The 16,440-nt window shown below is 43.2% G+C and overlaps 1 protein-coding gene across 3 annotated transcripts in view; it reads right to left on the reverse strand.

Moving 5' to 3' along the window:
- The window catches only part of LOC105560464 (furin-like protease 2), a 343,623-nt gene that overhangs the window by 262,874 nt on the left and 64,309 nt on the right, over positions 1-16,440 (reverse strand). The gene's annotated exons all lie outside the window — the stretch shown is intronic.

Raw genomic sequence — 16,440 nt, forward strand, 5'->3', positions numbered from 1 at the left:
TGCCATCCATCGCGTTTCCCGTCCGTATATTCCGGGTGCTCATGCATCCGCGTTATTTGCAACACGCGCGGCCCGCATACACGCGCGCAGGCGACTTCGAAACGTTAACAATGGGGAAAGCTCCCCTGAATGGCCGACACGCCCGACGCCGCGCGGGACAATCGTTAGATTACTTGGCCGCGGATTTTTCCCGGTGTTTCAGCCCGGCCGCGGCTGCTGCCATTGTTCTCTCCCGGCCCGGCGGCGCAACTTCTCGGGTGTAAACCGTACAATGTAGTCGTTTAAAGTGAAGCATAACGCGATAATACGTTACGATATATATACACACGCACACACATATATGTACATGTAAATGTGTATATGTATATACTTTATAAAAGCTGTACCGGCCGGTCGCGACGGCAGCCACTTCCTTCGGGATAACGCAATTTTCTCACCGTGACCCGCGAATAGCCGGCCTGTATACATTGTTGCAGCACGAAAGTTCACGACACCGCCGTTCATTCAGTTTTACGCAATTATGCATCCGCCGCGTGTCCCGAGCGCGAGGATTTTCCCGGACTCGATAGTCGGTGAAGCTCCGGCAGCTTGCATCGTCGGAATTGTGCAAATGATAAAAACGCGTACCTCGCCGCGGTGCAAAATCGGTAGTTTCTTTAATTTTCTTTGTCAGTTAATTTTTTCCCTCTAACTTTCAGAAATTAAGACCTTCGTTTAAAAACAAATACTCGACAGCTGATTAAGTAAAATATAAAAGTGCTTACACGCTGATACCAGTAAAAAAAAATAATTTTACAATCTTACATAAATATTTGTTATTTACGTGTGAGTAGCCTTATCAGCTGTTCTTTCTCGACGGCACCTCTTACTCAATAACGTAGAAACGCATTTATGTAAATCAAAGATGAATGTTTCGCAACATTCGAGGATTTTATCTCGCATTCGATATCGCGAGAAAAAAATACGCTCCACACTTCTCGGTAAAAATAATTCGCATATCTACGTTGATACGAAATAGTTCTACAAGCGAAGAAGCATATGTACGTTTCTAGAGAACCCTCGTGTGCATATCGATTCGTGTTGCTCTCTTTTCTCACGCTCTCAAAAACGCAGCCCGCGAATATATATGCATATAAGTGTGTACATATGTGTATATGTGTATGTACATGGGAAGATAATGGAACCAACAACTCAGTAACCTATTTTCGGCTGCCCCTCACACGCTCTACGCACCATTTGATTTATAGGAATGCAAAGCTAAAAAGCGGAAGTAATCATCCAGATTTGATTTGCATGTGACGACCACGAGAACGAAAGTACTCATTGTTCTAAAAGGACTAGACGCACAAAGAAGCGTAACGTAACAAAGTGTTGCAACATTTCGTCAACGTTGCAGAATTCCTGCAGGGGTCAAAAAAAGAAATATCAGAATACGCATTACACAGAGAATCATATTTCGTAATCAAAGGTGTGTACTCGTTCTCTTTAGTGAAATATTTTGCAAGTATCCGTCGCGAAAACTCTTTTGTCTCAAAAATATTTATGAGATACTCTGCAGCATTTTTATTTCATGTTTATATACGTACATGACAAATGTCCTAAAAGTCTGCTAATGTTTCTAAAAAATTGGACAAAGTCAATACTTAAGTCAACAACACACGATACGCGGAAAGAAAAATGTAGCTGCCGTATGCTAAAAACTGCATGCGGCAACACGAGCAATCGTTTGCGATGCCGCGATGGTTTTTAGAAATTTAGAAATTTACAGTTAAGGCAGCAAAATATTTTTAGCAAACCATGATTAGCTACGGTAGCGAACATCTTTTTTCACTGTACTATTTTTCTTACTGGATCGCTTGCGAGAGCCAACAAGGATGCAGAGTTTTAGATCAGATGACTTAGGCCCGGTTTCACCAACGTCGTTTAACTTTAAGCTTAGCTTAATTCGTTCTTTGTCCCTTTCCAGCTGTTACTTTAGAAAGAAACACACATGAATTAAACCGAGATTAAAGTTAAGCGACGTTTGGTGAAACCGGGCCTTAAGGCTAAATCCTGATTGGCTCTCGTAAGCAAGCCAGTAGGAAAAATAGTATCGTGCCGTTAGTTTTATTCTCTAAACTGAACAAAGTTAATTTTTCCGCTCTCATATCGCTACATGCATCTTGATGCCTGATGATGTCGGGCGTCAATACATTTTTTTAACAAATTCCTATGGCTCAAATGTGATAAACACGAGGGGATAAAGGACTATGGTCAGTATCCATAGTCCGTTCTTGTATTTAAGATCATCTTAAGTATACTCTAAAGCCAACGGCACACGATACTATTTTTCCTACTGGATTCCTTACGAGAGCCAACCAGGATTCAGCTTTGAGTCACCTGATCGAAAACTCTGCGTCCTGATTGGCTCTCGTAAGCAATCCAGTAGGAAAAATAGTATCGTGTGCCGTTGGCTTAACCTAACCAGTCACAGAGCCGTATTAGCCTCTTAAGAAAAAAACTTAAGATGATTTTGAAATAAAAATCGATTGTGAATACCGGCCTAACAGCCGTGGCAGGGTGTTAGTGTCTCAATATTTCATGTTCTAAATTTATTGCGAAAAATATTACCTCAGCCAGGATACCTGGGCTGGATACAGACCAACCTCCAACTTTTTTTTTAAGTGTCTAAATTCATCTTCAATCGAGGTATCTGGAAAGTATCGATGTATAAGCTCGTCCGAAGCACTTCGGCGCAGACCGCCCTCGACGTGCTTACGCGCGGCATGATTTTCAGAGCGATTCGCGGCTACCAAGGAGTTCTGTTGCGGTTTATCGAACGTCCTCTTGACCACTCCCGCTCGCCATTCCTCAAGATCGGGTCGCGCCGCGAGATTACACCGCGCGCGGCCAGATATTCGATACCTATGACCTGACCGGCACATACTCGGGATTTTCGATACGTAATTGAATATCAAACGGTCCGACGACGAGACGAAAAGCAATTCCCGGCGTAGAATTGGAGCGCCCCATAATCTCGCGTCGTTAATGTTACGTAATGAAAATGCTCACCTTTGTAACGGAATCTCAGATTAAAGTTCCGTTACAGCGTCGTTCGTTTCAAATTAGAGAAGGTAAGGATGAAAATTGTATCGTTTGTCTCTCTCTCAAAATTAAGTTCGGTCTGTCAGAAAAAGACTGTATCGATTTCAACGGGTTATTTGTCAAATGTGCCCGATATAAATTATTAGCAATTTTACATCTTTCACGCCGTTGTACGTTGCTGCATTACACCACTCTGTGTTCCATCACGTTAAGTATTTTTTAAATCTAATTCTGTTCATAAATTGACGATCGGTGGTGCGCGACAGTATTTTACGCGTGCGTTGCGCCGTGTCGGGAATTCAAAGGGGAATTGTTTCTTTATCGAAGAAAACAGATCGCTGAGAAAGGGACCTGGCGAGTTCGCGCGGGATAAAGTGAAATTAGAATCCAATTCTCGTGTCGACGGTCCTCGAGACCCGCCGTTCGCGACGCCTCGTTACGAGGACTCTCGGGCGCCTCCGTAAAGTTACATCGAGATTTCCAAGTTTCTCACGAGAGATTGCGGCGAGCGGAATCGTACAAAATGTACCCGCAATTTCGATGGGCGGCCACGTCTCGTATAGACTGCGTTTAATAGATCGCGGCTTGTATAATACGAGCGACGTGGATACCTCACCGAGCTGGCGAAGCGAGGAAGATCGCGCGGATATGCCCACCTTCGCGGGAAAAATTTAATTTGCCCGTCTGTTTTTCGAGACGATTGCTTCCCGCTACCGCACGGAACTACGCCGAGGAATTGCTAACGGCGAAATTCTTTCCCGTCGGTTCCACGGATCTCGGCGGGATGATCCGAACGGTTCGGGTTCCCAGAGACGTCCTTTTCCTCTTCCAGTCTCCCTTTGCGGAATCTCCCCGTTTTTACACAGATAATCTGATACGGATTCTTTAGCCGAAAATTGAAATCGGATTCGTTTTTACGCGACTCCGAACCGAAAGGCAATGTTTTTAAAGTTGAATATTGGAGATACATGCGTCCTTCCGTTCTCTTAGAATTTGCAATTAAAAACCTGTTAAAACGTCTCTTTTATCGGGAATTAATTAAACAAGTATTTCATGTGGCTTATTTATTAATATATATTCGAAAGCCTTCTGTGTATGAAATTGTTTATCTGAAAAATAATGTTTAAGCAGTTTCAATAATTTTATCGCTTGCCACAGTGGAATGCCATTGTTATATCAGTCGCGTTAATTAATCTTTTAAACCGCTTGCGAATCTGCACGTCCAGACAATTTTTACTGCTCCTATCTCTCCATTCGGGCGAAGAAATTTACATGGAGCTTATTTTATCGAATCCGACATCTCGTGCGCGAGGCCAAAAGCTTTTAAAATAATCCGTACGAACCGTCGCGGAACGTTGTTGTTCGTATATAATTTTTTTCCGCGCCGACGCGACACGCGTGTGTTTGCCCCTCGCGGTCATTGGTAAAATAAATAGAGTATTATTTATTCAGTATTTCTGCAAGTCATAAAATTTCGGACTTTGCATTGCGTAAATAAATGGAACGATATGCGAATCTCTTTTAATCTTCCTACTGCGAGCGAGTCTACCTAATCCATTTAATTCCTCGGAGAATGCGTGAAATTTATATTAAGGGAGATCCACTCTCTTAAATAATTTACAAGAAAAGGTAACCTACTTTCTCATAACTTGGTTACGAGATGCCCGCTTATTGCCGGGGTAACTATAGCGAATGTCTCAAAATCTCAACACAAGTACACGCGTCTTAACTCACAAGATACTCTGTGCATATTATTCACTTACCCACAATTTATAATCTTATATAATAAATATTTGTCATATAAATATATTATGTAAATTATGACTCTTGCGTCAGACACCCTGTATAATAAATATAGACAATTAATTATTTTCAAAATACTTCGTTACGGATGAGTTGTAGGTGTATCTTTTGGTATTCCAAACAAAATCTATCGATGGCCTTTCGCGCTATCGACGCTCGTGGCTACTCGTCCCGCTCATGACGCACCGTTTAATCTTGGTTTCCGTAAAAGTGCGAAATGCGCGCGCCCCAAGAAAGCCGACGCAGCGTAACCTTTACGACCCCCGTAAACGCGACGAGTCACGTTTGCTCGAATTCCCGCTTAGCTCTTTACTTTCTCCCCGGCAGAGCACAACTGCCGACAGCTGTGGTCCCGCAGGGAAAGCCCCATCTCGCATTCTACCGTCCCGTTAAACCACCACACCCCCGGGGGAACGAACGAGCCACGGGGTACTTAACCCTCGTCGCCGTCCGTAATACCGAGACACGCGTTCTCGCCGAAATTTACGTCCACGTCAGATAAATAAAATATCACCGAATGGATGGAACCCCCTCCCCCCCCCTCCTCGTTTGTCGGATCAAAGTGGAGGGAAAAAAAATCCCTTCGTGCTGCTCCGCAGCCGGCGCCTCCGCTGTTGTTTCCTCTCGGCACGGCGCGTCGGATTTATTCCCCGACTCGCGGGATGAACGCGCGCGTACACATTTTGCCGTTTCACTGCACCCGCGATCGAAACGCGGCGGAAGGTTGACGTAAAGAAACATACGGTCCGTCGATTCCACTTTTCGATACGTTGATTCCCCTCGCGCTCCGTTCTTTGTGCGTTTGCAAAAAAGAATCGTTCGGATGATATTTGCATCCCCGATCTTTTTCATTTTCACGATCGAGCGATACGAGGCCCGCGCGATATCGCCTCTATTGCCCAGCGAAGAGATCTAATCTCTTGCGTAACAATCGCATAAGCGTCGAGTTATGTCGCACGCGAGAAATTACTTCCGCCCGTGAAAATAATGCGAATTTGACCCGCTCGCCCGTGGAATCGGCGGAATTAAATCTACGGAATCTACGGAACAATTCAACCCTGTAATGCCCAATCATTAAATGCTTTCAAGTTAGTGCTCCATTGGCTTTCTATTTCCGTCACGTAACACAATGAGCTTAGAAATCTAATTCCAATTATGGAACTGTCCAGTCCCCCTGACGCATTGTTTCTCTTCCTCCTTTCCGCGCGCAATTTCTCCGCGGATGTGTTCGAACAAATACATTAGTATTATTTATCAACTCTGAAGCTCGAGCGTCCTCTTACAAAATGTGTACAAACTTCTCCAATCTTTTTTATTTACGCACATATTTTAACGAAATTTAGGAAACGTGACTCCAGACCGCGTAAGAAACGCGCTTAACTCTTTTCTCCACCCTGGCACACCTTATTGTCCGTATAAACGCGATATTACATAAGCCGCTCTCGCCGATACTCTCCGCAGGGGAGCGAAGAAAAAATCTATTTCTCTCCGCCACCGCGAATTACCGCGGATCGAGGTTAATCTCGTTTCTTGCGCCCGAGGCGCCGTCTCTGCCGGAAGACGCTTATCCGGAGGACTCCGGTAATAGGTGCAGCAGGTGCAGGTTGTTTAACCGTATGTTGCTCTGTCGCGCCTCGCGTGTCTCTCGTCACTTCGTCGCGACGTCCTCAAAAGGAACCCACGTCCCCGTCACGGCGCGTTTCCCGCAAAGGAAATTAATACCCGCGCCTATGGGCAAACGTAAGAGTTGGGCGCGTGTATCTGTTGTGGTATTTTAACGCCTCGCGTTAACGATGTTTGCCGGCGCCCTTAATTATACGAAAACAACGAAGACGACATAATTTTAACCGAGGAACACCGTCATCCTTAGACTTGGAAGAAGATTAGATCAGAGTCATTCTACATCCTGCATACAAATTTACTTCTTTAACTCGTAGTTAAACAGTCTCTTAATATTCCGCATATAAGTTATGTATACGACATTTCGGGACTTGCATTGTCCTTAAAAACTTCCCGCGCATTAAAAAGCCACAGATGTTTTTCCTAAATTGATATTCTGTTCTTATAGAAAAAGTATTTCTCCTCAAAGTCGGATCTCGCGGAGCTGCGCCTAAATTTAGCAGTAAAATCTTCATGAGATTTATCTTACAAATGTCAGTATTGTTTACAAAATGGGGTGTATTCGTCTGAATAATGAAGACCGTTTATATTGTACATCGGCCGCGAAGAGAAACGGGCAGCTCGTCGCTCCGCATTTCCCACGAAGAAAATTAATGTCTCTGCTGAGGGCGAACCCCCCTATTGCGCGCATATTAAAACGCGAAAACCGGAGAATGTTGCGTAAAATGTCGTCTAAATGAAGGGAAAAAATTTACTGACAAAGAACGCTTAATCGGAGCAAAGAGTGCATTTGATTTTTAAAAATCCAAACTTTAATGACTTTTGTACCTCTACACATTTTATCCCTTTATTTTCTTTCATCAATAATGTAATGTTAAGCTCCCTTTCATTTCTGCATCATCAAGAGAATAACAACAATAAATAATTCATTAAAACAATAGGACATTTAGTATGTTTTTTGCAGCAAGCGCCCAAAAAATAGAAGTACGAGTAATTTGTGAACTCATAAATCACGGAAGGAATGTAACGCGTGCTTGAAAAATCTGCTACTAACGTCGTACAACTGATATTTCAAAAATTCAAGAATAGTTTGTGGAAAATTTTTCTATGTTATTTATATTGTTCTTCTGTTTTCCCCAAAGAATGCATTACGCTTACCTCTTTATGGTTTTTTTTTGCATTATGCAGCGACAAATAAGCTATTTGCAGCACGACTTATTTTAACAAGCTTATTTATTATTGCCAACACAGCTCTCTCTCTCTCTCTCTCTCTCTCTCTCTCTCTCTCTCTCTCTCTCTCTCTCTCTCTCTCTCTCTCTCTCCCCCCCCCCTCGACCCCTCCCTCCCTCACTCTCCCTCTCTCTTTCGCGCGTGGGCGCATTCTCTTCCTCTTTGTGTAGGCTATACTCTAACGATTAAGGATACGTTATATGCGTCAAACGGCCTTTACGATTCTCGGCCGCGTTTGCCGTGAGATGATACGTACACATGCAGCCGAGTGTGGTATGATACGCGAAAGGAAGAGGATGCTTCCGCAGCTGGTAGCAATTAACGGTAGGACCGAGAGCTATACTATATAGCTCTCTCGCGCTTTGCATTCGTATGCATGGAAGGCGAATCGGTGGTAGCACTACGTGCCGCGGGCCAAAGCAAATTGAGGGCTTCGGGCCACGGAGTTCTCCCGCACTCGATCTATCTGTCGTCCCTTCCTCGTGTCCCCCCCTCCCCCCTCCCCCCCGGCAAGTCCGAGAATTCTCGTTCATATAGCATCGCAATGTAAAATGGCTCGGGGTGATTGGTAATTTGTGCGAATTTGCACGACACGTACAAACAGACTTTATAAGTGACGTGCATAAAAATGCTTGCATCGAACACGGAACATCGAAAGCACAAAGGAAAGACTTGCGCTACATCTCCCGTTAAGTTTTTTATAAAACAGTCTCTCAGTACACAGTCTACGTACTGTATCCTTTCGAAATCCAAAATCATGAAGAGAGAAAGCCGGAGTTTCTATACGAGGTAAGACGAGCTTATTTGTCTGAATAGATAGATCTTTTACTACTTAGTGTTCAGTGGATAAGACAGTTAAAAATCAGACGCGATTAGATAATACGATAAAGAACCTGGTCCGACTTCATTAATTTTATTCGTAAAAACCAAGTGTATTTTCGATTTCAATTAGAACTATCAGGTATTAAATTTGTAATCTCAGAAATATAATGTTACTATTTTAATAAAATAAAATTATTGAATGCACGATAAAACCACCGTAAAAAGATATTTTTTGTAAATATTAAATATTTACAAAATATGATATTAGTAAAAATAATAAACATTCACTATCCCACCAAAATTATTAAACACTAAACACGCTAAATAAATATTTCAATATTTTTTCTAAACAAATATCACGTAGAAAAATTATCTTTCCCAAAATATTTATTTATTTATTCAGTATATTTACATCACGATTGTATCGTATTCCAAATCTCGTCATAAAAAAGTTATAAACACACCAAATAAAATTTTCAAAATCCTTTCTGAATAAATATATAAATATATATTATAGAAAAATAATTTTTCCCGGGATATTTGTTTGTTGGAAAAATAGTACATTTGCATCGCGAATGTATTACATTCCATCTATCGGCGATTTAACCTCTATGACAATAATCGACATACCTATGTATGTCGATTTAACGTATGGCCGCACTTCTTTTAATTATGCTCTCGCCGATTCTATTCTAAGTATCGCGGGAACGTACGTCGATGTTAAACAAAATTTTCAAACTAAGGCACGCTTCTAAACATTATCCATTCTCTTCCGCAATCTCTGTCAGGTCTTTAAATGTCACGCTGGGTTTCAAAACGACTCGTTAAAAAGTGCTACCTGTAATCTGGGAGGCCGGGCGGTGAAGGCCCTTTCGGGTGGCGTTTAGTCGCTTAATCGGACGCTGTCAAAGCGGTTCACAGTCGCGCAAAAAGCGCAAAATTGGTCGCTGCGACGACTCGATTAAAGTTATGAAAAAGTTTACGATCTCCGAGATCATCCAGCGTCCAGGAAAAAGTGCCCGGCTCTTACAATTAGATGCAAGAGACCACGTGGGAGAAAATTGTCTATTGATTTTGCCGGCTCGTAGATAACGATTGAATATTATCAATAAAGAAGATCGCAAGACAAATGATAATAGAATACTTAAAATAATGGGACTTGAATATATTTGTTCGATTTTTAATCCAACTTTACATAAAAGTGCAAACTGTTAATTATATAATTTTATATGTAAATTTCTATGTAAACCTATGCGGTGCATATATGAAAGATTTAGATAATGCAAATGTTTGAAAATTTATATATTTATGATTTTATTTTTTGTTTTATTATTTACTTAAAAATGTGCTTTAATAAAATTATGTGTATCATAATTCTGAGAGGAAATTTATGTAGTGCATTACGTAGTCTTTTCCTACACACATGTGTATATAATCAATAAATTTAAATAAAAAGTAATAAAAATTTATAAATCATGTAAGCGTTAATTTCCTCGGGATTTATTACTTTAAATGAGCACTTACAAGTTGTTGCGATATGTTCGACTGTACATTTATTCTACCACCGGAAATTCGTATCTAATTGCGGTCGTCCGACTCGTACATTTATCACGACCATTTCGCTCTCTTGTTCACGGCGTTTATATTTACCAGCTCAGGTTAGGTTAAATGCAGATACATTTCGTTCATTCGTTCGTTCGTACGCGGGCCGTATAGAATATATACCAAAAAAACGATAACGTCAGTCGCAACAGCCCGGAAAAGAGATGCTCGTCGCGGATTATTATTCCTGTTCCATTAGCAGGTAATTAAACGCAATGCGCGCATTTAAACCGTGATTTAATTTCGAGCAAGAGTCGACGGCCGAGCTGCGGTCCCCCCATTTAAAAGGGATAATTAGCTATCGATTTTACTTTCATGCCTGTTCACGGGGAAATCAAGGCGAGAAAGGAGATGAAGAGGAAGCAAGGGGGTAAAGGGGGACGAGAGAACGAAGGTACATTCTCGCTGTACGTCGGGGAATTTTTATTATGCGCTCCATCGACGCCGTTCTCTTTAGCGGTACGTGCATTTGAAAGCCGATGCCCCCGAGTAAATACCTTACCTTGCCCCGGGGGGTGAAACTTGGAAGTTCGCCGGGAAACTTTTTCTTTGCGATGTTGTTTGATAGAAATTAGGAGGGCGACCGGTCACGCGCTACAACTTTAATGCCCGGCCCACGCCCGTTTTGCGAAATCTCGATAATCGCCCGGCGATGAAAATAAGTGATTTTTAAAAAACCGATGGTAATTGATTTTGCGATATGGAATTCTCGATTTGCGAAATCTCTCTCTCTCTCTCTCTCTCTATCTCTCTATCTCCCTCACGTATAGCTTATCTAACGCTTTAGAGGATTTGTCCCAGAGCATTTAATAAATAACGATTCTATTCTATTCTCTCTCAGAGATTGATTTTACATGTATTACATTTATCCTATTAGCGCTGTACTCGCGGGATCTAGGGTAATAAGGGATTTCTTCAACATATCGTAATTTCGAAAGATAAATTAATTTTTCATAATGACTGATACGTTCATTCATTAAGAGTTGTTGGATGAAAATAGAAAGAGTATAAGTACCTAATCAATCGGAAATCAATTTGATTTCAGAAGCGAGATATTCACGATAAATTCTTAGAAAGATTTTGTTAGGAGATATCAATTTTACCGAAGATATAACGTCGAGCTGATGAAAAGTTCAAAATCCTCAGACCGATCTTCATATTGAGGGAATTAGCTTCTTGAAAGGAATTACGTTTCATCCATTTCGCGACTATTTAGCCGCTTAATTAGGAAGTACCTTTTAAGGAAAAGACGATTCAGAATACGCCTCTCATTCATTCATATTCTCCGCCGAGATTCATACAATTCACATGAGGTCCTGAATGAGCATCGCCGATGCTCCTGACTTGAGAGATGAGCAACTTTTCGATGTATCGAAGACCTTACCGTCACTTTTACAGACCGCGCTAGTTGCACAACGAGAAACAGTTGTCTCCACGTTTCCGCAAAAAAAAAGTCATCGCGTTATTAGCATGTAAACCCATACAGTCCGTCGTCAATTACCGTCGATTCGCGCAGGTGTCCGTAAACATCGAAAATTTTCTCCTCATCCTTCACCGGCGCACTCGATTATCGCCGATAAATAGCCATTCAATGTCGATGAGCGCGCGCGATACAGGAGCTTCACGCTGAAAGCGCGGCGATTTAAGCGAGAAAGTACGAGGCCGGTCGCGTTGGTATGCCCGGCGGGTGACAGCGGATAGGTATCGCGGATAGATCGATCGGCCTGTGCGGCGAACGGATAGAGCCCGACATTTCCGCGGCAAAAAGCGCGGGCACCTTCTCCCCCGTTCCGGCCGGAAGAATTCCATTTGAAGCCGCGGAGATCGAAGGTATTCTCGATCGACCGGGGGGCGGCGGATATCGGGATTGTGCGCGCGGGTAAAGCGTGTCGGGGATTTACCTTCGATTTAATCTGTCTCGTCTATCTCGCGTCGCCGATGAACGGAACCGTTCCCTCCAGCCCGGTGGTGAACGATCGCCCCGAGACCGGGGAGGGATTTTGGGCTTCCGAAAGACGGACGAAGGACGATAACGTCGGCGACCGTGCCGGGATCACGCCGACAGGTCAGAAACAGAGTGCTCCCAATCAAGCCGGCATTTTTTTTTTCACCGGTCCGCGCCCTCGGGCGCAGAGGCGGCGCGTAAGAGCCCGGATATCCCCCGACCTAAGTCCCGGCCGCCGGCGAGAGTAACGATCAACCTTCGGTTGAAAAACCCGCCGCGCGATAACTGTGAGCGAGGCTCGCCTTTTTAAATTCGACGTTAATTTCGACGCTCGATCTCTCTCCCACCGCCGCTCCTTTAACCCTTTAATCGCGCTCGTAAAGATCGCGCTATCCCACCGCCGTTTTTCCCCGCGATCTCTTCTTGCCGAATTAAAACGCTCTCTGTGTTTAGCTGAAGGTAATAAGACCCGCATAATTTCGGGCGAGATCGACTCCCGACGCTGTGCAGAGAAGATTTACGGTGTCTCGTATCGTTTCAATTGTCACAATAAATTGTTCGATCACGCAGTCCGCGATTCGTCGGAACAGGAAAGTGGCAAGTCGCAATGTGGTTCTAGGTAAATCAAATATTACAAATTACGGATTAAACAGCACACACATTTCTTGATTGTTAACATCGAGTTCAATTTCGAAATGACACTCATATTACTATTGCAAATTAATGAAACGTCACGGCGAATGTCCGGATTAATTTCCCGGTGCATTCAGCAGGTGCACATAATCTTACTTTCGCAAAAGCCGGTGAATGGCATGTCCGATGCCGTGTCCGCAGTTAATACAGCGGGTTCACGTGTAAACGGATACGCGGTAAAATGGACAGACGTCCATACGTAACGTATCGAATGACGTCATTATCTGCACGACGTAATCACCATTTCGGCGAACGCGTTAATGCCGGTACATTATTATTCATTGTCTGCCCGGTGCGACTCGCAACGAGCTACAACCCTTTCGATCCTGCTAACGACACAGCGGGATTAAACGCCCTTAGCTTGACAAAGAGATAGATAGATCAATTCTTCGATATCGCCAATAGAATATGATCTTCTTGATTTATAGCAATTAGGTGCCCGTAAACTATGAAGCGCGCGCGTGCGGATGAAAATGTTATTTAAATTTCCATTTGTCATTTTATCCGTCCAGCTACCGTTAAACGAAACGAAATACAAATTTATTGAATTTAAACAATAAAATGAATGCATATATACTTCAAAATCAATCATCAAGCTGTTCTTCATGACATTAATGGAAACCAAAATTCTTTTATTACAAACGAGTTAACAATGATTTCGACAGAGGCTGGAAAGTTAATTTTTTCTTTACGCTTTTTTCACACATTTTCCATTCGAAAAAGAATACATACGCGATTAAAAAAAACACACACACCAAAAGTGTCAACATAACCATCTTTTATAGCGCGTCACGAGTGCTCGAGTTTACCGATGGGCTCAATTTGGATTCATAGATTCACTTCGCACCATTTTTTTCTTTTTAATTTTTTTTTTTTTTCGTTGCGATATTTGTCGTTGCTCCAGCGGAGCGTCTCTGCAGTGAAAATTCCTCTAAAAAAACCCCAAAAAAAGGAAAATTCTACGAGAACAAAGAGCCGGCAATAATAAAAATAGTTGTTAGCTGCATTTGAAAAAAAACGCGCAGAAACTCGAACGAATTCCAATTCGTCTTTCTATTGTCTTTTTGTTGATTTTTTTTCCCCCATCGACACCTCCCTTGGCGAAATTAAATTTCTCGCGGTGGCACGGGCGCGTGTCGCGATGTAATTCCGACGGTCCTGAAAATCATCCCGTCGCCACTTCCGTCCCCCTAATTTCACAATTCCGTACTACAGGGGGATTTCGCGGTTCCATCGCGTTTCGTCCGCGGTGAGTAGTTCCGGCAGCGTTCATCGGTGTAATCGATTTCGTTCCGCCATCGCGGCGAGAGGGCGGAGAACGGGGGGGGGGGGTTAGTGTGAGGAGGGAAAACGGGAGGGCGGGAGGGCGAGAACCTTTGTGCGATTTTCCGCGCACAGCACGCGCGGGAACACGCTATGCGATGGATCGGCGTTTATTGTCAATCGTACCGCATTGCGTGCATGTATCCCCGATCGCTCCCTCGCACCCCCTTGCCCCTTTCCGCCCTATCAACAGTGAAAAACGATCCAAAAGCCGTGTAAATTCGGATGCGCGTAAATACAATCGCATCCACTTATATCCGCGCGCCGCGCCCATCGGCTTTTTATTGTTAGACATATCTTTTAATGGTTGTCAGAGGCTTCGACGGGAGCCGCGTTGCACGCGCGGTCGGAAAACCAACGGATGCCCCGGCCGTTCCGCGGGTAATCTCAAGTCAAGTTTTTCTCGGCGAAAACTTTGGGAAAGGTCGTCATCCGTCGCGAGTTCGTAATTCTCGAAATTAAGTATCTCGGTAATTAAATTTAATTAGACTTCGTCCTAGGACGAACCCAATTTAAATTTATGTTAGATCTACTTAAATTTAATTCAGTTGTAATTACATCATCCGTGTTTACTCCGTTGAAATTGTATAATTTGCAATTTGCTGAATCATCTCGTGAGATATCGACATGTGCCTTATCCTCCTCCCCTACCTATCCCTCCGTTAAAACGACCGTCGTGCTGTAATAGTCACGATGACGTATCGAAAACACGGTCTTCCGCTTGACGGAGATACTCTTCGGCTCAACTTCTGCTTGCGGGAACAGTAAACACATCGGGTCTGGTACATTTCGTACACTATACAACACGTCAACGCAACGGAAACTAGATACGTATAAGCTTTCTGTAGTTTCTATTAAGCGTTATCTTCGTCTCTCTGTTCCCGGTGATGATCGCTACTAACCGTTAACGTTGCCCTAAATGAACACGCGTCTATTTCCATCTTGACATTGTCTTCGCCTGACATATCATCCTACAACTCGAGTTTCAGGAGCTCCGTTACATTCGCAACGGAAGATGAACCGTGCAGTTATCGACCACTCGGGTTTACGAGCTCCTAATTAGGTTCGTTCCCTCTTGCGCTAATTTTCCGTTAAATGGAATGTAAACTGTTTACCGGAGACGCGAAAATTCGTATAAATGAGATATCCTTAAAAACCGGAGCGAGGGGGGGGAACTCGTCTATTTTTCTAAATCTCCGCAATCTCGGAACGCGCGTTATCTCTCGCGTAACTTTGCGAACTATCGTCGCTTTCGCCGCGCCACACACGCACGCGGGATTATCTTTGTTCCCTTGCAAACTGACATCCGACTCGCATCCGCGCTTTTCGTTCTCTCGTTTTCGCGGCGGTGTAATTCATACGATGTAATTCACACATTCGATCGTGCAAAAGCAACATTTATCGCGGAGGTCCGCGGTGCATCCGCTTGTATCTCGCTGCGGCGACTATCGCCTCGAGTGTTTACAAGCCAGCGCCCACGTATGTACGTGCTCATTTCGGAATGGATGGCCGGCGGCAAGATAATAAGGCAATCCGCGCGTGCGTACACGCATATGGGAGTTACACGCGTGGGACGAGCGATACTCGCATGAATTGCTTAAATTACGAATGCCGGGCGCCGAGTGCGCGCACGAGCGCACACTTGATAGGACTGCGGGGGATTCATTTCTTGAAACGATACAAATACAACTCCGCACGGTAAATGGGACAAATTTTAATAATCCTGACACGGGCAAGTTACTCTAGAAGAGTTCGTACTGAATTCCAAGTACATAAATATAAACTAGAGTACAGGCAACTATAAAATAGTGAGAACAAGTGTCCATAAAAATGGCCACATTTTTTTGCATTTGATTTTTGTCACAAAATAGGTGCCAAATGGAAGATCTCGTCGAGCTGACTACAGATATGTCAGTCTCAGAGTGTACCTACTTAAATCAACAAATTAATTAAATTCGTATTGCTCAAATGTGATACAACTATGTGAATCCATATACCGTATTTTTTCCAACCTGTCTTGCACGCCGATACTTTCCGAACATATAACGCAGGTTTTTCGTTAGTTGGAATCAGGACAGGTTGGAAAAATACGGTATACTATATGGATTCACGTAGTAATTTAATTGACTACCTCCACCTGTGCCAGGTCCTAAATAGCATTTATGTTTCTAATTGATTTAAATGTTAAAAAGGACCGAGTTAAAATTTAGTTGTACCTATTTAACGTTGCAGAGATATCGGGCTCCAAAGATGTCGTTAGCATCGACCATTGGGAAACCTTTTAGTCGACTCCAAGTGGATCCAAACAGTGCATCCAC

This window comes from Vollenhovia emeryi, unplaced genomic scaffold, assembly GCF_000949405.1.
Source record: "Vollenhovia emeryi isolate VEMERY1.0 unplaced genomic scaffold, V.emery_V1.0 DF939229.1, whole genome shotgun sequence".
Taxonomy (NCBI): domain Eukaryota; kingdom Metazoa; phylum Arthropoda; class Insecta; order Hymenoptera; family Formicidae; genus Vollenhovia; species Vollenhovia emeryi.